We start from the raw sequence: 25,864 nt of genomic DNA, 5'->3' as shown, positions 1-25,864 counted from the left end.
TCCCTGGTGAGCACACAACCCCTGTAGCAAAATCTCTCAAAACAAAAGAAAACCGAGACAGAGCTGAGTAAATGTTTAACCAAAGACCAGGGCTCGGTTTGTTATTCAGTTTGATTATTTTTTAACCACTTATTTGAAATAACACTGTTATTAGTTTTCCCAGTAAAATTGTAAGATAACAAAGCAGACAAGAAAATTGCTGTACCAGAATGCACTTCAGCACATGGCTTTCACACACGGCTGTCACTCCCCATCGCCAGCCTGCCTCTCCCCACTCACCTCACACAGCACCAGGACGGCGTGGGTGTAAGCATGGCAGGCCAGGGTGCCAAGATGTGTTTATCCAAGTCAAATCTTTCTAAACCCCATGAAGGGTGAAAACAAAGACAAAACAGCAAATAATCTTATCTCATTTAGTATGTGAATTTTTGTTTTTTTTTGGAGAGATTTTTGCTATAGGGCGCATGCGCTCGCCAGACAGAGAGAGACATAGAGACAGAAAGCGAGAGATCACCCCCCAGGGGGGATGGTTGCGCTGCAATCCCTTCTCCTCCATTCTACTCTAGGGATCTTGGGCACGCACGCACACGCACCCGGCGTGAGTTTTAAGCCACCGGGTCAGGGATACGAACCACGGTCGACTACGTGGGAGTCCAGCGACATAGCCATTACGCTAACTGCTGGTTCCCAGGATGTATGCTTTGTGACATTTGAACAGTCAGTATACAAGAGCACTTTTTTTCCCCATTACAGACTTTCTCCAAGTTTTTCTCTAGGAAGAAAACTTCCTTACCTACTTATCTAGAGCAAAATATAAATATTAGTTGAAACCAGAATTTCCATTATCCTTTTTAAGAAAAATAAGCTCTTGCTCACACTGATGAACACACATTTCTATGAAGGTTTCACACGCGAACGTGTCTGAGAAACTGTTCTGGGTGCTGCCTACCCACTGCAGTCAGGTTGCTGAGGATGGGGGCTGATGTGATGGACTGCACAGTCGGGATCCTCCAACCCCCAGGCCATGGTGAGGGAAACACCATCTCACCCAGACTGCATGCCCGAGACGCCCTGCTGACCTTTGGTCTCCTGCACACCGTGGAAGGCTGTGCAGACAGAATTCCTCTGAGCTCCACTTCCAAGGCGAGCTGGGAGCCTATCGTCACTGCTTCAATCTGCCATCACAGAGAAATGGGGGACAGTGGGACATGCCACTCTGAGGAGGCAGGCTACCGAGGGCAGAGACCAGGAGACAGCATGACCCCTGACCCTTCCACCCCAAACACCAAGACAGTAGCCAGACACTGCAGGGCAGACGATCAAAAGAAACTGGAAAAAATGGTCTATTCATTGGTAAACAGAGATCTATTTGATTTTAAAATCAAACCACAGAATTGTTAATAACTGAGTATGAAAGCCTAATTTTTAATTGAAAAATGAGAAACTGCTACTTAAGAACATTTATAGTGCCAACCAGGTGAAGATGGCTATAGAAAGAATTTTCTCTCTGCAGCCCACACAGGGATTATGAAGTTTAAGGCCAGCATTATCAGATCCCTATAGTTTTCCCCACCTCTCATTTCATTTTAAGAATTATTTTATTTGGGGCCGGCAGGTGACATGGTGGTTAAGGGCACTAGGCTCTGACATGGCTGACTACGGTTCAAGTCCCGGACCTGGAGGCATGCTTTCTCTCTCTTCCTCCCTCTGTCCCTCTCTGGATGAATTATTTTAATTAACTTTATTTATTATTATTACTTTCCAGTTTGATCAGAGAGAAACACAGAGAGAAAGAGAGAGAGGGAGAGAGAGAGAAAATGAGAAAGCAAGTCACCAAGACTGAGACTTGAACTGCAGTCGGCCATGTGGGAGTCCTGCGCCTTTGACCACCTCGCCACCTGCCAGCCTTCCCCCACCTCTAATTTTTGTGGCGAACACAAGATTCTGATTAGTGCTCTACTTTTCCCTCCCTCCTGCCTCTTCTCAAACCCCTCCAGCTCTGGTCAAAGTTAATGACTTCAATCTGGAAGCACAAACTGACCATTAGAAACCCAGAGCCAATAAACGGGACGAGCAGGTGGCATGGTGGTTAAGGTGCTGGACACTCGCACATGGCTGACCGCAGTTCGAGTCCTGCATCTGGCAGCTTCCTTTCTCACTTTCCCTCCCTCTCTGTGTGTGCTCAGTTCGAGTTCTGGGCCTGGCGGCTTGCTTCCTTTCTTTTGCTCTGTCTCTATTCAAATTTAAAAAATAATAACAACAAATGGAATTAAATAAATAAATAAATATTAAAAAAAGAAAGAAAGAAAGAAACCCAGAGCCAATAAAAAGGGCAAGAAAAATAAGCTGCAAAGATCTGTTGATGCTGAAGTGCCCACCATGCTCTGATATGAAAAGAAGGACTTGTTTGGAGGGACTCCTCCTTATTTGACTTTCATTTTCTTAGATTTGTGTAGAGGGTCAGCCAGTGGCATGGTGGTTAAGAAGAAAGGATCCTGATCCTACATGGCTGACTGCACAGTTCAAGCCCTGGACCCAGTGGCTTAGAAAACAGATCAGGCCCACACGGATGCCCAAAATTCCAAGAGGAGAAGGAAGGAGAACAAACTGCAGTGTGGCCATCCCCTCGAGGGGAACTTTCTCACTCTGCCTCTCTCTCTGGCGAATGCATACTCCCTATAGCAAAAAAAAAAAAAATAAATCTGTATAGAATAAATTATGACAAGCTCTTTTATGAACACATAACAGGGCCAGGTGGTACAGTGATGGCACAACTGTTCCAGATGGGAAAGGTCCTGTGTTTGTGTCCTGCGACTGCCCTGTACATGCCAGGTGCACACTCATGCCCATGATCCGGGCCCGCTCCAGCTGGGGGTGGACCGCGGCATGGAGTCCCTGTTGGGAGTGCCTATCTCTGTTTCTCTCTCTCTTTTGCTCCCTCTTTGGAAATAAGTAAAGAAATTTTTTAAATGACAACAGAAGCATATAAATTACAGAAATGGAAAACCTTTCTGAACACACAGAAAAGCACCAATTGAAGGCGAGGGGCTTGGTCAACTTCTCAGTGAGAAAAAGCTGACCCACCTCAGAATGCCATGTTCCTTGTTTTAATTTCGCCACTTTTAAATATAAAAGCTATAAAAATTCCAGGTTGTTTTCCTCAAGCTGTAATTTAACAGTGACTTCTGGGAAACGATCAGTGAGCTCTAGATTCTGAGGGCTTAGTCGTGTGCAGTTAAATTACAAAAGCATGCAAATGTTACACACAATTCAGATGTACTTATTTTTTAATCTGTGACCTTTCCTGGGACCAGCAGTTGGCATAATGGCTATGTGGCTGGACTTCCATGTAGTCAATGTGGTTCGAGTCCTGGACCCAGTGGCTTAAACTCACGCCAGGTGTGTGTGCGTGCGTGCCCAAGATCCCAAGAGGAGAATGGAGGAGAAGGGATTGTGGCATGACCATTCCTCTTGGAGGGTGATTTCTCACTTTCTGTCCCTCTGTCTCTCTCTTTCTGGCAAGCGCATGTGCCCTATAGCAAAAACCTCTCAAAAAAAAAAAAATCTATGAACTTTCCTAGATATGCATCGTTCCTTAATGATGCTTTTCATATCTTCATTTTTAATTCAGGACCAATATTTCTAATAGTTTTTCCTAGAATATATTTCAATCCCTTTTTATTTTAAGAGATATTTTTGTTACAGGGCACGCATGCTTGCCGGAGAGACAGACAGCGAGAAGTCACCCCCTGGGGGTGCGGGGTAGCCACGCCACAATCCCTTCTCCTGGGATCTCGGGCACGCACACACATGCACCTGGCACGAGGAACGCCATTGTCGCTAACGCAGAGCCCAGTCGGTTATTGCCACTAGGTGCAAAAACGGACAATCAGAATCAGGAAAGCTCCAACCTCCCCCGGGAAACCCTACGTCTCACAGCACTTTCTGAACTCTGTCTTCTGGGCAACTCAGTTCTGTTCTCCTGGCCCTTTCATCTCAATCCTGACGGCTAATCCCTCTGTAGAGTATTAATTACTCTGTCACAATTCCATTACTCCACAAATGAGAACAACACAGGCAATGAAGTCCAAAATGGATTAATGTTTTATTTATTGTATGAACAACTTAACATTCTGTAATTGCATCCTCAGCATGGATTTTGTTGCACATTAAAAAGAAAAAGGTAATTCCTTCCCTTTGTCTTGAGCTCCACTATCTAATTTTTTTTAAGCACTAGAAATATTTCAAAGTAAACCGTATGGCCAGGAACTTGCCTATAAATATGATTTTTGTCTATGAGGTCCATTGCATGAAAACAACATAGTCAGTTTTCACAAGACCAGCTAGAAGCTGTGGTCACTGGGGCCCAGAAGAGAACAGCTCAGGGCTACCAGGAGGGTGAGCCCTAATGCTGGAATCCCATTCCAGCTATGCTGCCATCTAGGTCTAAGTTCACTCGATGCACGAACAAGGAGGAGGAGATGAAGAGTGTGCAGAAGACTTCGCTTTCCATCTCACAGCCAGTGGAAGAGGCGTTCACCCCAGGCCAACCTGCCACAGATCTGAGCCCGAGTCTCATCGCCAGGAAGTGCCCAGTGATCCCAACACCAAGCTGAACATCTCAAGTCTCGGCACAAACAATTCTGCCCAACAACTGTTATGAAGAGTCCTTTGAGGGACCAGCAGATGACATAATGGCTATCTCGCTGGACTCCCATGTAGTCAACCGTGGTTCGAGTCGAGGACCCTGTGGCTTAAACTCATACCAGGTGCATGTGCATGCATGTTCAAGATCCCAAGAGGAGAATGGAGGCCAACCCCTGGAGGGGTGATTTCTTGCTTTCTGTCTCTCTGTCTCTTTCTGTCTTTCTGGCAAGTACACGTGTCCTATAGCAAAAACCTCTCAAAGAAAAAAAAAAGTCCTTACTGAGGCCAGCAGCTGGTGTGGTGGTTACAGTACAGGATCCTATATGACTGACCTCAGTGTTCAAGTACAGACTCAGCAGCTTGAAAAACACATCTGGTGCATACTGAGTGTGTGCCCAAATCCTGAGAGGAAAACAGAGGAGAAGGGACTGTAGTAAGACCATACTCCCTTGAGGGCAGGTGTGATTTCTCGCTTTCTCTTTCTGGGGAGCACATGCACCCTATTCTAAAAATCCTTAAAAAAAATAAAAAGAAGTTTTAGAAAAAATGACACTATTTTCTTCTTCATCATCTTTTTTCTTTTTTAAGAGCATTTTGCTATAGGGCACTTGTGCTCACTGGAGAGAGAGTGATAGAAAGCAAGAAATCGCCCCCTAGGGGCCATGGCCATGCTGTAATCCCTTCTCCTTCCTTCTCCTCTCAGGATTTTGGGCATGCATGCACATGCACCCGACATGAGTTTGAAGTCACTGGGCCTGGGACTTGAATAGCAGTCAGCCATGTGAGAAACAAGTGAGGTAACTATTACGCCAACTACTGTTCACTATTGTTTTCTTTTTAAATGTAGGTAAAACCTGGGTTGGTCCTGTGGTCTCATGGTTGACAGACTGGAGCCCACCTGGCCAGCCACGTGGTTTGTGTCTCAGATCCGGTGGCTAGAGAAACACCCTGGGCGCATGTGCACGTGTGGCCAAAATCCCAATGGGATGAAGAAACGGAGAAGGGACTGCAGTGTGACCATGACCACCAGAGGGTGCTTTCTCCTCTCTCTCTCTCTCTCTAGTGAGTTCACTTTGCCCTCTGGCAAATTAAAACAAAAACAAAAACAAAACAAAACTAGGTAAAACCCCTTTCGATCCATTTAAAAGCGGTACTCTGAAAATGTGGCCACGGAATACAACTCTCACTTTTTCTCCTCTCTCTCCTTCTAGTAACCATCACAGACACTTTGGAAAAATCCAACCTTTCCCATTAAGTGCCTTCTCAGTGTGAAGAAACCAGATTTGCTGTAGGCCTTTTGCAATTTTTGAGCCAGGGCATCGTTTCCAAGGTAACGAGTGTAAAACAGGCACAGATAGGTCTAGCATATTTAATATGTAGATGAACTAGGTCACTCTAGTATCTCACTAACAGGCAGGAATACACACGAAAGCCTTCTATTCTCCCATCTCCCTTCACGCCAGGAAGAATTTATTTGGGGCTTTTACGACAGATACAATGATTCTCCTTTGGCAACGCGGTCTCCAAAATACAAAACTCTGAAGAGTTTGTTCCCGTTAATCAAGCGAGAAGCAGCTTCTGTGGAGAAAGGCTGGGCAGACAGGAAAGGGGGTCCCGAAGCACTGGATCTAATTCTGGACACTTGTTCCTGCCGTCTCCGACAGACACAGAACAAGGGCACGCACATGCCCCCGTGCCCACTCTGCACGCGACCACATGGCAGAGAGCACTCCCGTCCAACCTTCCCACCAAGCCACGGCCCACCACAAACCCGTGGTTCGCTGCAGTTCCCGGGCTGCAGGGTGGACCTGGGCTTCTAAATGTTACAGGGAAGGCAGAGAGGCCCTGCTCAACCCTGGGATGAGGACACTGGCAGTCAAGGCAGACAGGCTGAAAGTCAAAAGGAGAGGGGCCGAGGGAGCCCCCCTCTGAGGGGTATCCCCGAGAGCCAGAAGCCAGCGTGCAGCCAGCTTTGCACGTGTCCAGGCTGCTCTCAGAGGGACGCGCAGGGACGGCCAAAGCATGTCCCTGCAGCTATGAAAGCAGACAGGTGCTGGAGTGCAGGGGCAAAGGCCAGGAAGAGAAACTGATCTTGTGACTGATTGGAGAGCCCAACGTAGACAGGCAAGAGAGGCTCCCACACTGCCCGGAGCTGCTGGAGCACCTGGGCGCCATGACTTCAGTGTCTTCCTCGCAAACAAAGGCCCATTGTGTTTTCCTGGGGCTGAGCTGCCAATTTGTCTCACACCTTCTAAAGAAGCCTAATTATTAGGCTCTTCCTGGCCCTCTGCCTTCCTCTCAGCCTCTGGAGGAGCAGACAAATCTTTCAGCACTTTAAAGAAGGTGGGAGGGTGGAGGAGACACAAGCGAGCCTGGGGCAGACAGCTTCCCACCCAGACCCCAGCCAGGCCAGCCAGGCACAGGCCTCTCTGTGAAGGCCACGGGGTCACAAAGCACACCCATTCCATGTCTTCTCAGGCCTTCTCCTGAAGGTGTCGCCTTACTTCCTGTCCTGTCCTTCCACTCAGAGTTCTTACATGAAACCCAGCTGCCCCCGCTCAGAACGGATTTGTTCGGGCTACTCACTTTACAAAGTCCTTTCATTCTCCCCCTTGGTACAAGTGGCTGTGTCTCAAGGAATTCAAACAGGATTAACGTCATCACAGCCTGCAGGCTGAAAAAATAAAGGCCCAGCCACAGTGGTGTATGCTGCTAAGACACTGCTCCACAGGCCAGGGCCACATGGGAGGCCAGGGTGCAGGTCTAACAGCCAGGCACAGCAGGGAGCACATGTAATCCCAGTCACTAGGGGAGGCTGAAGCAAATTTGAGGCTGGCCAGGGCAACCTTGCAGACACTGTCTGAAAAGAACTGGACATGGAGGTGCATGCTACATGCAGAGACAATGTGATTGCAATGCTGAGACCTTTTTAAAAATACAAATAAATACACTGGGGCCAGTAGGTACATGGAGGTTAAGGTGCTGGATCCCACAAGATGGACTCCACAGTTTGTGTCCCAGACTCTGCAGCCTCAGGAACACACTAGGGTGGGAGGTGGGGGATGGGAGGGGTGTGCATGCCCAGAATCTCAACAGGAAAATGAAGGAGAAAGGACTGTGACATGGCCACTCTCTCGGGGGGCGAGGGGGGTGATTTCCCACTTTCTCGTTCCCTATCTCGCTCTTTCTCTGTCTCTGGCATGCAAGTGCACATGCCCTATGGCATTAGGATTCCAAAATATTACTGAGCCTTTTGTCTTTTTGAGAGAGAGATTTTTTTCTATAGGGTACATGCCCTCACTGGAGAGACAGAGAGACAGAAAGCAAGAAATCACCTCCTGGGGGGATGGCACTCTGCAATCCTTTCTCCTCCATTCTTCTCTTAAGACTTTGGTCACATGTGCACACGCGCCTGGTGTGAGTTTTAAGCTGCTGGGTCTGGGACTTGAACCATGGTCAACTATGTGGGAGTCCAGCAATATAACCAATACAGCATGTGCTGGTCCCATCACTGAGCCTTTTAAATGAGTCAACTGCATCAGTATCACATGACTGGGGAGACCACCAATGGAAGCTGTACAGGATCACAGAAACTAGTTTCTGCCTTATGCATCATTAAGTTAAAAAAAGAGCGGTCCTAGGGCTGGCAGGTGGCGTGGTAGTTAGGGCCCCTGGACTCCCACATGGCTGACCTTGGTTCAAATCTTGGACCTGGCAGCTTGCTTTCTCACTTTTTCTCTCTCTCTCCTTTTCTGTCCCTCTCTGGTCAAATTAAAAAATAAGTAAATAAATAAAGTTAAATCAAATAATTCTTGAAAAGTAAAAAGGCAGTGTTGAGCGTTCATTTTAATTATAAAAAAGAAAGTTAACAACCTACTTTTCTGTTTCTGAGTCTGTCACTTCTGAAAAGGAACATTTTAAATTGCCATGGTCTATTTTTTAAAGAATCTCTTTTCTCGTCTCTGGCTTTGAATGCATCTAATATAATTTCTCCTCTCTTCCATAGGTCCTTCAATTTATTGCTGCTACTCGCTGTTGCAAAAATCTAGTTTCCTCATCATTTCCAATGCTTGAAAATAAAGGACAAATATAATAAGATTAAACAATGGAAAAAGGAAGCCAAAGAAAATCCACTTATGATATTCAAAGAGATAATCTTGTCCTGCAGCCTATTTATCTGTCCTAAAAGAGCTTCACCAAAGGGAATTTGAAGCTCTACAATAACCTGCCTGCCCTGGAAGATTTCAAATGTTGTTTCTCTAATGTGAACGCTGAAATAAAGTCACTGAATTTATATTTAATAACCTCTTACATTTGTAGGGCACTTTGTTTTTTAAAGGGTCTTCATTTGTAATGCATCATTTTATCCTTTTATGAAAAGGATTAAAAAAATAAAAATAAAAAACAACTCTAGGAGGTTAGCTAGAAGGTCAGTCTCTGGCCTAGTGTTTAAGGAAGCTGGTTCCCACATGGCCAAATGTGTGGTTCACATCCTGGACCAGTGGTTGAAAAACACTCCAGGTGCATATGTGAACATACCCAAAATTCTGAAAGAAGGGAGAGATGTAGGAGGAGGGATTGCAGTGTGACTCTACCCAAGGGAGTGCTTTCTCATGGTCTGGTGGTGAAGGCAGTGGATCCCACATGGCCAACCATGCAGTTTGAGCCCCGGACCAAGTGGCTTGAAAACATGCTGGGCACATGTGTAAATGTGCTCAAAATCCCAAGAGGAGGGGGAAGTGAAAGGGAGGGGATTGTGGCAAGACCATTCCCCATGGGGGGTGCTTTCTTGCTTTCCCTTCCCTCCTCACCTTCGTGCTGCGCCTTCTGGCAACATTTAACAAGTAAATACATGAATAAAAATTGGCTATAAATTAAACTATGACTACATTCTAGAGATGAGAAGATTGAGGCCCAGAGTAAGTGAGAGATAAAGAAGGTGATACACAGTGAGGTGGGGGCAGTATTAGGACTGGACCCCACGCCTCTGACCCCTAATCCAGGACTCGTTCCAACATGCGCCTCTTCTATGCTCTCTGCCAGGGAAGAAGGTTCACCCCGGCTGGTCCATGCTGGGAAGGAGACCTAAGGTATTTAGGCCAGACCACCAAATACCATCGCACCGTGAGCTCCTGAACAGCGAGCACTGCTAGGCAGATCAAGGTGAGCGATACTCTTGCATAATATTTCTCATGGGCCAACTAGTCTCCTGGAACTAAGACGCCCCTAGTCTGCAGGCAGGACTGAGTCCCCGTGTGGGTGCTTAGCAGTCGGATCGCTGGCCTGACTTAGAGAAGAGGCCGGAAACACTCCCGGCCCTTTCTTTCACTTAAGGCCTGTGAAGATGGTTATAACAGACAAAGGGAAGAGAGAGGGCAATTACTGGGGAATCTAATTCCCTATAAACACCAATTTGGAGTAATTGATGAGGGGGTGAGGGGTGCTCTTCCTCCCTCCTTAGCAGGATTTCTTTACATTGGTTGGATAATTGCTTCCGTTCTCCCAGTGCCTTGACCACGACTGGGGACAAGCACGTCAGTCTCGTGTAGATGACCGGAATTAGGCTCAGGACGGAAACTCGGTAATGGAATTAAGCTTTTCACCAACCATGGCATGGCACGAGTTTTCATTACCTTGTGTTAAGTGTGTTTTCTCCGAACAAAGTGCAAAAATATTGGTGCAAAATAAACTGAATCCCCTAGCAGGCTCGGCCAGGTCAGCAGAAGCACTTCATGGGAACGTGGCAATGAAGATGAGGGTTTATCCTCCCTCTCGTTTTCTTTTTCTTAAGAATCTGCTGAGGTCTTTCAGAAGCACACCAAGCTCCATTGACGTGGTCGTGCTTCTCTCTCCCGCGCTGCAACCCCAGGCAACGAGCCTCCAACGATCAGCCTTACTCTCAACACCCCAGGCGGCACTACGCAATTCCAGCCCCACGCTGATTACTGTGCAGGCAGGCCCTCAGCACAGGCCAGGAAATGAAGCCCACCACCTCCACTTCACAGCCTACCACAGTAACAAGCATTCAACCCATAGTCTCCAACTCTTCCTGCCTCGCTCTCATCGACCAAGCAACCTGTACAATGAACGCAGTACCACAGGTGCGGTCACACGGGAAAGGGCCAGAGCCAGGAAGCTGCTGGACAAAGGAAGGGAACAAACTCAGGTTTACACCAATGTCCGTGGGTGCTGGGCACGACACCCATCACTGCCACTATTTCATCTCACCTAACTTCCAGAAAACGCTGTAAGTAGTTACCCCATCTTACAGATGAGAAAACTAAGGCTCAAAGAGATGAGTTAGCCTCCTCAAGGACAGTGTGCTGAGCAGTGTCAAACTGAACACAGGTCAGATGAACTCCAAGTCTAGTGTGATCTCTATCATGACCTAAATCGGGTCCCTTAAGGGAAAGGTTAGGTCCCAGCACTAACAGACTGGAGCTGATCTCCAATAAACTTAGACAGGGCTGACTGGGATCTAATCTGCGCCTTCCAGGCCTGGGCCCCTCTGGGCCATGAATACTCTGGCAATGCAGCTGAACCTGATCTTGGACTCCGACATACACCTAGATAGACCAAACAGCCCTTCCCACAAAACTCTCATGACCCACCCTGAACCACATCAACTCCTACTTGATATCCCAAACATATAAGATATTGACAAGCTTCACACACTTAATTCCCTTTAATTTGGGTTTCATCAAATTTACAAGATATTAACTATGAAATAAGTTTGACAAGATAGTAGCCATGAATTATTTTAAAAGAATTATTTAATTTAATTTTATTGATTTACTTTCATTTGACCAGAGAGGGACAGAGAAGGAGAGAGATTGTGAGCGAAAAAGGAAGCCACCAGGTCTGGGACTTGCATGGTTGCCCATGTGGGAGTCCAGCGCCCTTAACCACCATGCCACCTGCCAGCCCCATAGCCAAGAAATGTTGAGATCTTCTTTTTTCTTTTTTATTGTCAGAGGGTTTGTGCACTAGCTAGAGAGAGGGAGGAAGAGACAGAAAGCACCCCCCATGGTGGTGACACAGGCAGTCATGCTGCACCAAATTTGGGGCACACGTGCAAATGCGTCCATCGTGTTTTTCAGGCTGCTAGGATTCAAACTGCAGTCGTCCACGTGGGCTCCAGCTCTCTCTGCACAGCGTGTAACTGCTGCACTACAGGGCTGGCCCAGAAATTTCGAGATCTTAAACCATGAGATCTCTCAGTAGCCAACTCTGAACAGCCACCACTACCCATGCAAGAACCGGAAAAGGCAGCAGGAACACACGTGTAAAGTAACTCAGCAAGTCCCGAATGTCCCAGGCGATCTCCCTCCCTCTCTGCCTTCAGGCACTGCCCACTGGAAACTAGGAACTTTACCCTGACAACTCTAAATTTTACATTCCGCCCTCTCACCTTCAGGTATGAGAGTCTGTTTATCAAAGTTCAAAGGAAGGAGCAACAGGAACTACAGTTATTTAACATAAAAGAAACAGGCCAAGAGCAAAATCTGCCGGAAAATAATTCTGTTCTGTTGTTATTTATACTCCTCAAACAATAAGAGTATGAAATTTGCCAGCAAGTTACAGGAAAATCCTGTTAAAACATACACTTTAAAGTCTCCAAAAATGTCTTGAAAATAACACAGAATCCAGAAGCTGTTTAGAAAGAATCAAGTGGACTCATAATACAAAGGTACAAATAATCCCCAGTTTCAAAGAGACTCTAATCTAAAAAACCATTTTAAAAAAAATGTTTTAACATGAAAAGTTCTGACGCAGGAACGCAGGGGCACAGGGGTGATCGGGCCCACACTCGCAGTGAGACCCAGGTTCTTGTCCCATACTCAGGAAGAAATAAGAGCCATGGACACAGGGCAGGTATAGTAAAGCGGGGAATTTATTAACAAAGCAGGGAGTTTATTAAAGGAGAAGGAAGGAAAAACAGCTCCCAAGAAGGGAGGAGTCCCAGAAAATGGGTTGCCAAGGAAGAACTGTGGCATGGGGTTTTTATTTGGGTCAGGAAAAGATTTCTCTGGACTTGTTCTAGGTGGGACTTGTGCATGCATTCCCCTCCTGGTAGGGAGAGGCCCATGCTGGATGGGTCTAATTCTTTTCCTAAGTTTGAAGTGGGTGCCAAGGTCAGGAGATTCTTTGTCTTGAAGCTTGGGGTCATGAAAACCATTATCTGATCTTCTTCCTGGAATGTGGTGAGGCCTGGAAGAAGCCTTTGTTTGAGGTCTAGGTCACGCTGCGTAGGTCAGTCACTGAGCCACCACTGCTTCCATCTCAAAACTTAGCCATTTGGTGACTCCATGTTGGGTCCCTTCCCTAACTATGTTTTTAGGGTCCCTGTCTCCTATCTCAGTACTATGTAGCTAAAGAAACCAGGTCAAAATTAGTAGTAAAATTTATAAGAAATATCATGTCTCTTTCCTTTTTTTTAATTTATCATCATAATTGTGTTTATATTACATTGAATCAGATATAACTTTACAGTATATGACATTTCTTTTTACTTTGGAACAGAGAAAAAAATTTCAAATCAACTTTGAATTATAATCTACTTAAAGTAAAATACAGTCATTTTTGCATGTACTGTTAAGTGGGTTTTGACAAATGTATACACCCATCCCTACAATCACAATATACAACATTCCCACACTCCAAAAACATTCCCACCCCCGTGTCATACCCCAAACAACCCACCGGTCTGCTCTGGGTAACTAGAAACCAGTCCTGCCTGTTCCAGGCGTCATACACATGGGTTCATGAAGCGTGTCCTCTTCTGTGTCTTACTCCCCTGACTCAGCACAAAGGATCTGAAGTCCGTGCATGCTGTGTTTATCTGCAAACGTGCTCCTTTCTGTAGCAGAGCAACAGTCCGCCCTGTAGAAAACTGCCACTCATGTAACCTTCACTGCGTGACGGACACTTGGGCTGTTTGGCTATTTGTGAATAATATGGCTATGAGCATTCACCTACAAGTCCTTTTAGTGGAAAATGTTTTAACTTATCTCAGATAATTGCTATCTCGGATTTTCCAGAGCCAGTCCTGTGGCAAGGGGTAAAGCCCTGTGCGTAAGCAGCCAGCTCCTACACGCAGTTCAAATCCCAACACCGGCAGCTTGAGCAGCATGCTGAGCAGCATGCTAAGCGCATGTGCAAGTGTTCCCCAAATACTGACGGGATGGAGAGATGGAGGAAAAAGGATTACAGTGTGGCTACATCCCAATGAGAGGTGCTTTTGCCCTTTTCTGTGTCTCTCTCTAGTGAGACATGTTCTCTGACAATTAAAAAAAAAATTGGAACCAGCCGATGGAGTGATGATTACATCACTGGACTCCTATGTAGTCGAGTATGGTTCAAGTCCCAAACCTGACAGCTTAAAACTCACTGAGGGGTGCCCCAAATCCCAAAAGTTAAATGGAGAAGAATGCGGTATGGCCATTCCCCTTGAAGGGGGTGATTTCTTGCTTTCTGTCTCTGTCTCTCCAGCAAGCATGTACATCCTAGAGCAAAAATCTCTTGCAAAAAGAAAAAAAAAATTAATGGTTTTCCAAAATGACTGTACTACTTTACACTGTGATTAATGGTAAAGATTAGAAGCTGACCCACAAATGTCTTTCTAATCTGCCGGGTGTCTGATTACTATCACCACCGGTCTGATAAGAAGGAAGCCTGTGGTATAAGAATTGTTAAGAACGTCCTTCTCGTTTTTGGCTAAACTAGAAATACCTAGCCCATTTCAGCATTTCTTTCCAACAGAAATTTCTTTCCATTTGGGAACCAGCAGTTAGCGTAATGGCTATGTCGCTGGATTCCCACATAGTCGACCGCCGTTCGTGTCCTGGATCCGGTGGCTTAAAACTCACGCCGGGCGCGTGTGCGTGCGTGCCCAGGATCCCGAGAGGAGAATGGAGGAGAAGGGATTGCGGCATGACCATCCCCCCGGGGGGTGATTTCTCACTTTCTGTCTCTATGTCTCTCTCTGTCTGTCTGGCGAGCGCACGCGCCCTACAGTGAAAATCTCTCCAAAAAAAATAAAAAATTTCTTTCCATTTGTGGAGATTTCACTCTGTCATCCCTCTAGTTCTCTAGGCACTCTCAGTCCTCGTACTAACCCTTCTCTAAATCCTCGTGAAGCTAGGCTTGGACTCTCCCAGCCAAAGCACTCCATTTCCAAAGCTATATTCTTCTCCTTTCCTTCCTCTCGTCCTCCAACTCAACATGTCTGCCCCTTCCTTGAGACCAGGAAGGCATCTGATTAAATGGACTTTGTGCAAAGGGCTGGTAACCCCTCTGAATGAAAATGCCGGAAGGTTCAAGACACGGCGTCTCTGAAATCAATCCTACGAGGCTGCTCCTATTCCAGGTACACCCCAACATGTGTCACCTGCAGCAAGGCTGTAGGGAAGGGGAACAGTGGGGGGTGCGGGTGCGCCGTGAGGTAAAGGAACATCCAGTTCGTCATTTTAGGGTAGGGCGCTCACTGAGTTCATAGGCTATATCTGCCCAGATCTGCAGTCGCTTTCTCTGCCCTTCCATGTCACTCCTGCCTCTCAGTTTCTTTCCTTCTTCTGTACTCCTGAACTGCAAACTCTCAAAAAGCCCCAGTTCTTTCTCAGCAGCGTAGGGGAGGCAGATGTCATTTGTAAGCTGCAAATTGCCATCTATTCTATAATATGACCTTTAATCACTTCACCTACTAGTTTCTTTTTTGTTTGTTTTTTTTAAGAGACGTTTGCTATAGGGCACATGTGCTTGCCAGAGAGACAGAAAGTGAGAAATCACACACACCCTGGGGGGAGGGAGGGGATGGTCACACCATGATCCCTTTTCCACCACTCTGGCCACGCACACACATGTGCGCAGCTGAGTTTTAAGCTACCAGGTGGGTCCAGGACTCAAACCATGGTTGACTATGTAAGTCCAGAGACATAATCATTATGAAATCTGCTGGCCCCGCCTACTAGTTTCTTTAGACTCCACCTAACCAGGCACTTTGCAGTAAGGCATTCCCAATCGAGGGAGCAAACACACACAGTATGCTAAGGTACCCCCGCTCCCCTGCTTCCAGCCACGGCGTTCATGCCACTTGTTTCCATGATGTGCTAAAGGACATTTACCCTGAGCTGTTTAGAAGCGATCAGGTTTCAGAAGCTCAGGTTTAAATGCATTTTGCTATCCAAACATGTCTGCTGTCAAGAGATTTCAGACCTAAACCACGGTGAGTTGGCCGGCTGGCACTAGGGCGTGGAAGATACATGGGCGTATCAGTGTTGAGACGGCGATGTCGCTGTGGTTTCTGTCCTGCATTCTCAACTCTCAGGAATAAAGTTACCCACAGGGCTTCAGTATCAGCCAGGAAATGGACAAAACACTCTGGCTCATGCAACCGCCTTAGAGTGCTACGAAATGAAAGCTTTCAAGTGGATCAGAAATGTTCCAATTAGACAATATGATGTTAAAGGGCCGTAAGAGTTCAGTTTAATTTGGTGGGCTGATCCGGTTGAGGTTACAGACACAGCTCCCCTCCACAATGGAAAATAGGAGCGGTGCCCACTCTGGTTCCTCAGCATTTATCCTACTCCCCTGCCACTTATTCGGAAGCATGAAACCAGCTCCAGCCATCAGAGAACAGAAAAGCCACAAAACCCCTCTAATCACTTCTGAGTTCTGCAGACTCGAAGGCAGCCCAATCCTAATGGGCACTTGAGAAACAATTACTTTTGTGAATTTCTGGAATTACTCTGGTCATTTTGAACTACCACTCTATTCACCTGCCATTTCCTCTTCCCTGTCTGATGCTTACTTAGCCTTTAGAGCTGTATGAAAAGAGGTTGAGCCAGGAGGGAAAAAAAAAAAAAGGAGGGAGGGAATATTAGTAGTTTCAATCACCCGGCCTTGCAGTGAGCTCTTGGTGCTCAGTGATTAGGTGGAGCTGCAGCTCCAGGTAAATGCATTATCATCACTCCAGGAAATGAAGCCAAAACTTGGTTCATATAATAACTCTCCCCACCATCCACCACCCACCACCCGCACTTCAAATATGTCCTATTCTTAATACCAAACAACAACAAAAAGAGAGGTTCATTTAGACAATTCCTGGGCTTCAGGAAGATTTCTTTCCACCCAAATGAATGCTTTGTAATGCTAAGCAGATTCTTACATTGGAAACTGCTCTAACAACTCCTCATCAAAATGACACAGCCAATGCAGCTTTGACATCGTGCAGTTCTCCAACTGAAGAGCTGAGATGAATCATCAATGAACCGTCTTATGAAACGGCCAACGTGATGTGAGACGTATTAACGGAAGGCACCGAGGACTATGAAGTAACCTCTCCACCATGCCTTAGGTAGTAGTAGAATTCATACTTGAGTACTAAAGGTAGTCTGAGGTTTCAATACCCAAGATAAATGAACAAACTGGAACAAACTCAGGGGCTCACATTTAGAGAATGATCCTAAATGTGTCAAAGAATTTTACAGCTGCCCTCGAACAACAGAAAGAAGGGAGTAGAAGTGAAAATACTAAGCGCATACTATGTTCTTAGTACTGGTGGTATAGGACACTTCGCCTAACCCTCAATGCAATTCTAAAATGCAGGCCTCATGCCACTTGTCAGATTTGAAACAAAGCAATTTGCCCAGGATGCTCTGTTAGGATTCCTCAGCCCTTTTCTACCACATAGACATTACTTTTCTTTTTTTTTTTTAAGAATTATTTATCTAATTCATTCCATTTGCAAATATTACTATTTTTTAATTTGAACAGAGAGAGAGAAAGGGAGAGTGAGAAAGCAAGCTGCCGGGTCCAGGACTTGAACTGGCCATGTGGAGGAAGTCCAGCACCTTAACCACCATGCTACTTGCCAGCCCCCAGACTTCACTCTTACAACATCCCACTGCTGCAAACACTCTACATTCAGTAGTAGATCCAAAACTGAGTTTATTTCCAATGTATGCGACATTTCAACTTATAAGATCGTCGAGAAAGTCATGTGACGTTTCTGCATAGAACGATATGTCGTGACTTTCCCAGCAGCCTCACAGATAGATGTAAACGTATGGGGTTTGTTTGTTTGTTTTTGGCTTCAGGGGGTACATGCACTCGCAGAGAGAGAGGAGGAGAGAGAGGAGAAAGCGCCCCTCGTGGGGTATGGTCACACCACAATTCCTTCTCCCGTTCTCCATCCTGTCTGCATTTGGGGCATGTACATAAACATGTCTGATATGTTTTTTATTTCAAGTCAGGGAGGCTGGGATTCAAACCTTGGTAAGACATATGGGATCTGGCTCTCTTAACCACTAGGCCATGGGGCTAGCCCTAAATATTTTTTTAAATAAATACTTAAATATTTCCACAAAAGGAGACAATTCATCAAGGCTTATCAATCAATAATAGTAGGTTATTGCTCTTTATTTATTTTTTTCTAAAAAGGAACCATGTCGCGAAGTCTAATCGTCTACTGCAATTATCATAAACCCTAAGGTTTGAAAAAGTCAAACATTTTAGTGTAATATGGAAGCAACAACTGGACTAGCAACACAGAAAAAACTAGGTCAATTATCAATCCTCAATTTGGCTAAAGTTCAATCGCAGGAGCACTAATTAATTCAGCAATAATGATCCAAGACTGCCCCTGCAGACAAGACCACCAACCATGCTTGGGGCAGGTGAGCAGAGCAGAACTCACCTCCTAACTCCGTAGCTAGCTGTGACCTCCTGCATAAACCACTTGAGCTTTTGACCCAAAGAAGGTCCAGAAAATAAGCATACAATTTTTAAGAAAAGTATCCTGCAGGATAATACAGTTCATTTATAAGGCTAATTTAAAATACTTTGTTAACAACTGTATACTAGAGACAGTGTGGGAGGAGGGTGAGAAATGACTGGGTGGCAGGGAGGGAATCAAGGAGCAAAAAGAAACAACATTTAATGGACACAAAAAATGGAATATTATTTGTTGATGATAATAGGTATGGTAATAACATTGACTGGACAAATCGCCAATCATGCTGGAAATTTTTATTCCATATGCTGTAAAGCTGTACAATGATAGAATGTAAAAAAAATAAGAAAATAAAGGAAGAAAAAAATACCTTGTTAACACAACCCTTTTACTTTACTGGGCTGTTGTATTTGTGTATATAAAAATGCATCACTACTTTTCTGACAACCCAACAGGTCAGCTCCAAATTGACCCTCCAAATACTTCATCCTTGTGAATTACCACAGAAGGAACCAACTTTCAATGGCTTCTAAACAATCTAAAAATAAAAATGTAGAAGTGGCTGTTTAAAATTCACCCATTCATAGTTAATGTGTGCTTCTGATACACATCTTAGCTGCCCAGGAAACCGCTGTGCAGTGAACACCTCCCTGCGGCTACTCTCTTGTGTGGATTTCACGAGATCGCCAGGGAAAAAGCAGTTCCGGTCCCTGGAACCCAGAGACTGCCCTGGTTACCTGTGGAGGGCTGGCACTGAAACCACCATTTCTGGTCTCTGCTTACGGCACTTTTATGCACTTGGCTATTTCCCCCAAAGGGCAGTGAACACGTGTCTCTCTACAGCAGGCTCAGCTGCTCTGGGCAATCGAGATGACCTGAAATTACACACATCACGTAACCTACATTTCAAGTCAGGCTGCCCGAAACCAACTCCAAATGGAGAGAAAATCCACCTAGCTTTTCATGTGATGCAGTAACAGACCAAAAGACGTTTGATTTGATTTCTGCAAATTACCTTCAAAATGATCTTTGCTACATAAAGCAACTCATCATGTTCAATTCTAGCTTTGCCCTATTCGGAAAGGGTCATGCTCCAGCCTGCACTTTCTGCAAGAAAACAGGAAAACGCACAACAGTCAAAATACAAACCCTTCCAAAGCACTTCGATGTCCTCCTCAGAAGCTACCCCTACTCCAGGAAGAGAAGGAAACATCTTCCTTATATGCTATTTCTGGATAAAATTACAGTAGGTGTGTACAGGTCATTCTTAAACACAAACTGTGAATGACCTAAATATTTTTAACTCCCATCACCCTGTACCTCTCACCCCAGAGCAAATACTGCTATTAAGAAAATACATTCTGAAGTCTTTATGTACTGGGATATTTGTTTTTAGTTTTCCAAGACAATAAAAAAGCTATTATTAGCAATAGCTTCAGTTAGAGACTTCATGCAATTATTGAAAACACATGGAAGGAAATAAGGACCTGAATACAAAGTCATTTTTAGTTCTACATTTTTGTGACTATTTTTTAAGGAGGAAAAGAATTAGAAAGGAAAGCTCTGCAGTTTGGGAAAGAAACATAATTTGATTCTAAAAGGCTTTTACTGTGATTCTCATTCCAAATTTAAACATACATTTTCATCTTTATGAAGCATTTATGAATAGTTGCAAAGGGAATGTGATTTGCAAGAAGGTGAAAGAAGCAATACTCCTAAAAGTGGCGCGGTGCAGGCTGTCGTAGCAAAGGGCCTTCCCATAGACCCACTTCCTGTGTGGAAGGCCCTCTGTCCCAGCAGACACCCGGTTAGGATCCTCAATTCCACAGCAAAACATGGTCATTGTACTTGCAATTCAGACATCTTGGAAAGCACGCTATCGCTCTTTGCATGGGCAGTTCCAAAGAACGTAATCTTGCACCGTTAGCTATTACAGTTCCTAGCAGCTAAGATGACTGGGTTTTCAGAAAGAGGCGAGAGAGCTCAAAGAACCACACGCTGGGATCCCATGAGCTAGGTACCCCACACACCAACATCCAGGGGAAACCAGCTGCTGGAGCGGAAAGCAGTCAGACAGAAACCATGTCTGTCTGTTGGGTGATAAGGATGGTAACTCATACGCGGAGCTATGCTATAAAACCTTAGACACTAACCACGGAGACACTGTCTCACCTGAAGATCTAATTTGCTCATTAACAAAGGATTCTGGGCCAGCCTGCAGCGCAGTGGGTAAGTGCTGTGCATGTGGGGCCAGACCCACACAGATGATCACAATTTAAATCCCTATCCTGGAGGCTTGAAAACCATACCAGGCATGTGTGAATGCTCCAAGTTCCAAAAGGAGGGCAAAATGGAGGAAACGAGACTGCGATGTGACTGGCCGTATTGAGGAGTGCTTTCTCCCTCTCTCTGGCAAGTGCACATACTCTCTGGCCATTAAAATAAAAGGTGGAGGAGGGCAGAAAAGAAGGCCAGGCAGTAGTGCAGAGGTAACACACAGCTGTCACACTGCATCCACATGGGAAGCTCCCTGGTTTGAGTCCTGCAGCCTCTCTATACATATGCCAGGAGCATGTGCACATGGCCAGAGATCCAGGCTGGCTGAGGCCAGGGGGATGGGAATGGGGAAGAGGGAGGAGAAGGTGGGTTGAAGACCCTATTGGGGTGCCTGTCTCTTTCTCACTTCCCCCTATCCTCTTTCTCTTTCTCAGAAAATAAATAATAAATTTTAAAAAGGGGGGGGAGGAATTCTGGTTGGCAGCTAGTGCCAGAAAGCATCAACCTCAGGTCCTGAAAGTCACTGTCATCCTGGTGGTTTCATCTTAATTCCGGTATCATGTTTGGTTCTAATGGTGCCAGAGAGAATTCCCACAACAAGGCTCGGACATCTCCCACCCAGGTTCAAAAGCTGAACGTAGTCCGGTTCCTAATGAGAAGTGGGATGGCTAGCTGAGTGGCGGGACTAGCCCTGTGGAGTACACTGCTGTCTCTGTCTCTGTACCCAGGTGGGCCGAGCCTCAGGTCAGTGAGTCACTTTCCTCCCATGTTTAACAGAAAGGACAGGCACGCTGAGAGAAAGTCAGAAATCCTGCAGGCCGGACAGAACTGGTGGGCCATGGGCTTTGCGGGAGATGAGGCCCAAGTCATGCCGCAGATCCCATCACAACCGGGTGGAAAAGAGACAGCAGTGGAAATAAAACCACCCACCCTGTCTCTGGAAAACATATCTTGCAGACTACTGCAATAAAAAGGAAAGATTGTGGAGAATGGGCAATCCCGGGGGGACAGTGGATCCAGGAGAGAAGATTAGTGCCACACTGAAGAGGGAATTTGACGAGGAAGCTCTCAACTCTTTACAGAAATCCAGTGCTGAAAAGAAAAAGCAGAGAGGCACAACTGCATAGACTCTTCAGCCAAGAACATCTAGTGATAAGTAAGGGATCCGTGGATGATTCTGGAAACACCGAGAATGCGTGGATGGGGACGGAAGCTGTGAACTATTGTGAAGAAACAGAGCCTGGAAAAGCTCATGCTAGCAGCTGAGGGCGATGCTGGGAACGTGAAATGGTGGACACCAGCGAGAAACTCAAGCTGTATGCAGCCACTCTCTGCTCATCAAACCTGTGGCAGAGAAGCGAGGTCTGCGCTGGAGTGAGGACTGGAAGCTGACCCTTCTGGGTTATAACTCGTGGTCTTCGTGTAATCAAAGCTGACTGAGGGGCATGTACTCCCAAAGAGGCAGAGCCACTGATCACACGCCGGGAAAAGGGCAGGGCGGGTTACTGGGAGTTGTACTCACTTTTGAAGTCATTTATGTTAAGAAGGTTTACATTTGCATGAAATGAGTAAATAAGATAAAAGACAACCTTCAGTTTTCTGGGCAAAAGGAATATATATATTCTATTTAAACATGGCTTAAACCCAATTCAAGCAAGGGATGCTGTTTGAAGAATGATAGAATAAAGATAAAAAAATTTTTTGAGAAGTTTTTGCCATAGGGTGCGAGTGCTTGCCAGAAAGAGAGACAGAAAGACAGCGAGAAATCACCCCCAAGGGGGGATGGCCACGCCACAATCCCTTCTCCTCCATTCTCCTCTCGGGATGCTGGGCACGCATGTACATGTGCCCGGCGTGAGTTTAAGCCACCGGGTCCGAGACGCGAACCACGGTCAACTACATGGGAGTCCAGCGACATAGCCATTACGCTAACTGCTGGTCCCTAATCAGCAATTTTTGAAAAAGAATTTTAATACTCCCCCATTTTTCTCTTTTTACCTTGGTTTTCAGAAAACTTACATATATAAACATAATGCTTGTTTGCAGAAAACTCATTAACCTAAGATAGTTGGCATAAGTATTTCTTCCCTCCTCTACGTGGTTTTTATCATTTATTTGTACTTTTTCTACCCTGTTATCTATGTATGTTTTGTTACAACTTTCCTTAAACACTCTTTGCCTGTAATTAGAGTACGTAGTTTTTAAAAAGAAATTGTGGTGCCTAAAATGAAATTTAAATACACTGTATCTATTCATAAAATGACACGCTTTTCCTGAGAAATTCTCAAAAAAATAAGTTAAACTGTGGAACCCTTTTCAATTATAGCACAATGTGCTAGACACGAGATGCTTGGGCGTGAAGGAACAGAAAGGCTGTTTGGAGTCACAGGATTCGAGACCATGGTACAGGCGTCCCCTTCCCCATCGCAGATGACGATGCCCAGGACAGGAATCCGCCACCTCCTTTTTGAAGTCTCTCGGACCCCTTTAGGACTGATTTTTTTAAAGCCACAGGTCTTCTCCCCAGAAGACAGTGCCGAGTCAACCATGCGACACCTGACGTACGATTCCTGGGTGCTCGCAGACCCCCAACTCCATTGGAGTCCTTCTTGCTGTGGAGATGGCAGATACGATGTCTCCACTGGGGTCCAGCCACATGGAGCCACCCCTGCCACTCCACAGGGAGCTACAGATCCTCCTCCCCTCTCAACCCCGTGAATTACCCCAAGAGGGTGCCCCATCCCAGTGAGGTACCCCAATGATCTTTCCCCTCTCCACTGTTAACCAGTAGGGGCTTCTCTCCAGGCAACCAACTCAGAAAGACCCCCCAGACCATAACCCTTCATCACTGTTGTGGAAGAAACAGATGAGTTAAAGGCAATGCCTTTTTTGTTTGTTGGTTTAAGGTTTCCTATAGGGCACATGAGCTTGCTGGAGAGAAAGAGAGTGAGCAAGACAGAGAGAGAGAGTGGAATCACCCCTCACAGGGATGGCCACACCACACTCGCTTTTCCACTCTCTCAGGATTCTGGGTGCACACACATGCACCCAGCATGCATTTCAAGCTACCAGGTCTAGGACTTGAACCATGCAGTCAGCCTTGTGGGATTTAGTACCTTAACCAACATGTCACCTGCTGGCCCCTAATGCCAAGGCCTTTGAACCACAACAAAATTCAACTCCCCTTCGTCAGTCTCTCTCCCCAACACTGCTGTCTGATTTCAAAATTTTTTGCATACTTTCCTCACTAAGTCTAAAACTTTAGTACTCACCTTCAAAGTCAGATGTTCATTTCTTCCTTTTCCCCCCATGCCCTCAAAATTTTTCTCTGTTGCTCCCCAGGGGGTAAAAAAGCAGTTCTCAATAAGTAGTATTTAATTTCTGCTTGCTGACCAAGGGGTCTCTTACCATAAATGAAAGCTTCCATCACTCCCTAGCAGAGGACTGACATTTAGAGGGTTTTAGGGAGCAAGTTAGGATTAGGCTAAGAAACCACAGGGGTGTAGAGGGTAATAACAAGGATAGATGCAAAACAAAACATCACCTGATGGTAGACCACGATTTTCAATCCCAGCCATAACATTAGCTTTCTTGTAAAACATGGGACCAGCAGATCGCAGAGCGGTCACTGGACTCCCACATTGCCAACCACCGTTCAAGTCCCAGACCCAGCGGCCTGACGATCACGCCAGGCATGTGTGCACGCGTGCCCAAGATCCCAGGAGGAGAATGGAGGAGAGGGGACTGTGGCACGGCCCCCACCCTGAAGGGTAATTTCTCAGTTTTCCTCTCACTATCTCTGTCTTTCTCTCTCTCTCTGGTGAGTGCATGCACCCAAAGGGAAAAGAAAAAAAAAAAAACTCTAAAAATAAAATTAAACATATATTTTTAAAAATAAATAAAGTAGTGACAGATAAGCCAACTCCTTGTCTGGGTACAATGTAGGCTGCTCCTCGTGAGCAGGACTGGCCCTAGCTCTCTCACAGATGTCTCCAGTACTGGACACATCACTCTTCATCACTGGGCAGAGTCATCTCTCAGCCCAGATCTGCTCCATGAATGAACCAGGTCCAAGAAGCATGTTCAGGCGTTGATACAGAAAGCCCCTCCATTCCCACAGAGCTACGGCAGGGATGTGTCCAGTGCGTGTCCAGTGGCAGACTTCGCTGTGCACTTTTCTCAGTACCCCCGATGCTGCGTCAGGGAGGAAAGCAGGCTCAGGCTGGACGGTGCTGGGCATCCTCCCCTGGCTGGTTTCAGCACTAAACTCTCTTTGTTGGAGCCAGCACGGGGCCTCCCAGTAGCCCACACTTCCCGGGCTCCCTGGAGGCTAGTTTTGCTTCTAAGACTCCAAGTGACATGTGTCCCCACTATGGGGTCACCCTTGGAAAGGCATAGCAAATTGCACCACTGGCTAAGACACGGCGACAAATGGGCAGAGCCACCCCTCCAGCCCCGATTACTCATCTCTGCAGAATGGGCTGAGGACCCCTGTACACAGCCATGTCCTTGTCACCGGAGACAAATACACACCCTAACAAACTCCAAGAGGAAGCTCAGAACCTGCTTTCCAGCCCTGACACCAACAACTAATTGGTTTAGGGCAAGCCAGTTAGCCTCCCCTTCTGCAGTTTCCTCCTTTACAAAATGGAGATAAAAGTACCTGCTCGGTCTTAACAGAAAGAATCAAGTCAAACATTAAAGTACACATGCTTTGAAACGCGACATGAGGCAGCCTCTGAGAAGGAACGGGAGCACAACCGCAGCCGGGCAGCACTGACCTGCCAGCCCAGATACCACCATTCTGGACAAGAGGCGACAGTGTGAGCTCCACGGTGATGAAATATTTTCTAAATACGTCAGACGTTGGGCCACAGGTGCTGCAGGAGTAGCACAACCCCCTGCCCCGCAGAGGCACACGGGAGGTTCCTGGTTAACACCCCATGGTCTCACTGTGCATGCCAGGTGTGTAAGCTCGTGCCATGATCCGGGCTGGCTGAGGCCAGGGGCGGAGCAGGGCAGGAAGACAGGAGCCCCTCACTGATGCCTCTGTTTCTCTGTCTGTCTCATGAATGAAGTAGATGTTAAAAGTCAGATGTTTATAAATATAATTCATGGGGCCAACAGGTGGCATACTGGTTAAGGTGCTGGACTCCCCTGTGGCCAACTGTGGTTTGAATCCCAGACCTGGTGGCTTGCTTTCTCACT

The 25,864-nt window shown here is 46.1% G+C and overlaps 1 protein-coding gene and 1 pseudogene across 1 annotated transcript in view; one reads left to right on the top strand and one right to left on the bottom strand.

Moving 5' to 3' along the window:
* Window positions 1–25,864, bottom strand: part of TSPAN5 (tetraspanin 5) — a 175,388-nt gene that overhangs the window by 94,146 nt on the left and 55,378 nt on the right. The gene's annotated exons all lie outside the window — the stretch shown is intronic.
* On the top strand, window positions 21,183–22,092 carry LOC106735238 (ADP-ribose pyrophosphatase, mitochondrial pseudogene; annotated as a pseudogene).

The sequence above is a fragment of the Tupaia chinensis genome, unplaced genomic scaffold (genome assembly GCF_000334495.1).
Source record: "Tupaia chinensis unplaced genomic scaffold, TupChi_1.0 Scaffold000340_1, whole genome shotgun sequence".
Taxonomy (NCBI): Eukaryota; Metazoa; Chordata; class Mammalia; order Scandentia; family Tupaiidae; genus Tupaia; species Tupaia belangeri.
The sequence above is the reverse complement of the archived record's forward strand: the minus strand, read 5'-3'. Positions and strand labels throughout refer to the sequence as shown.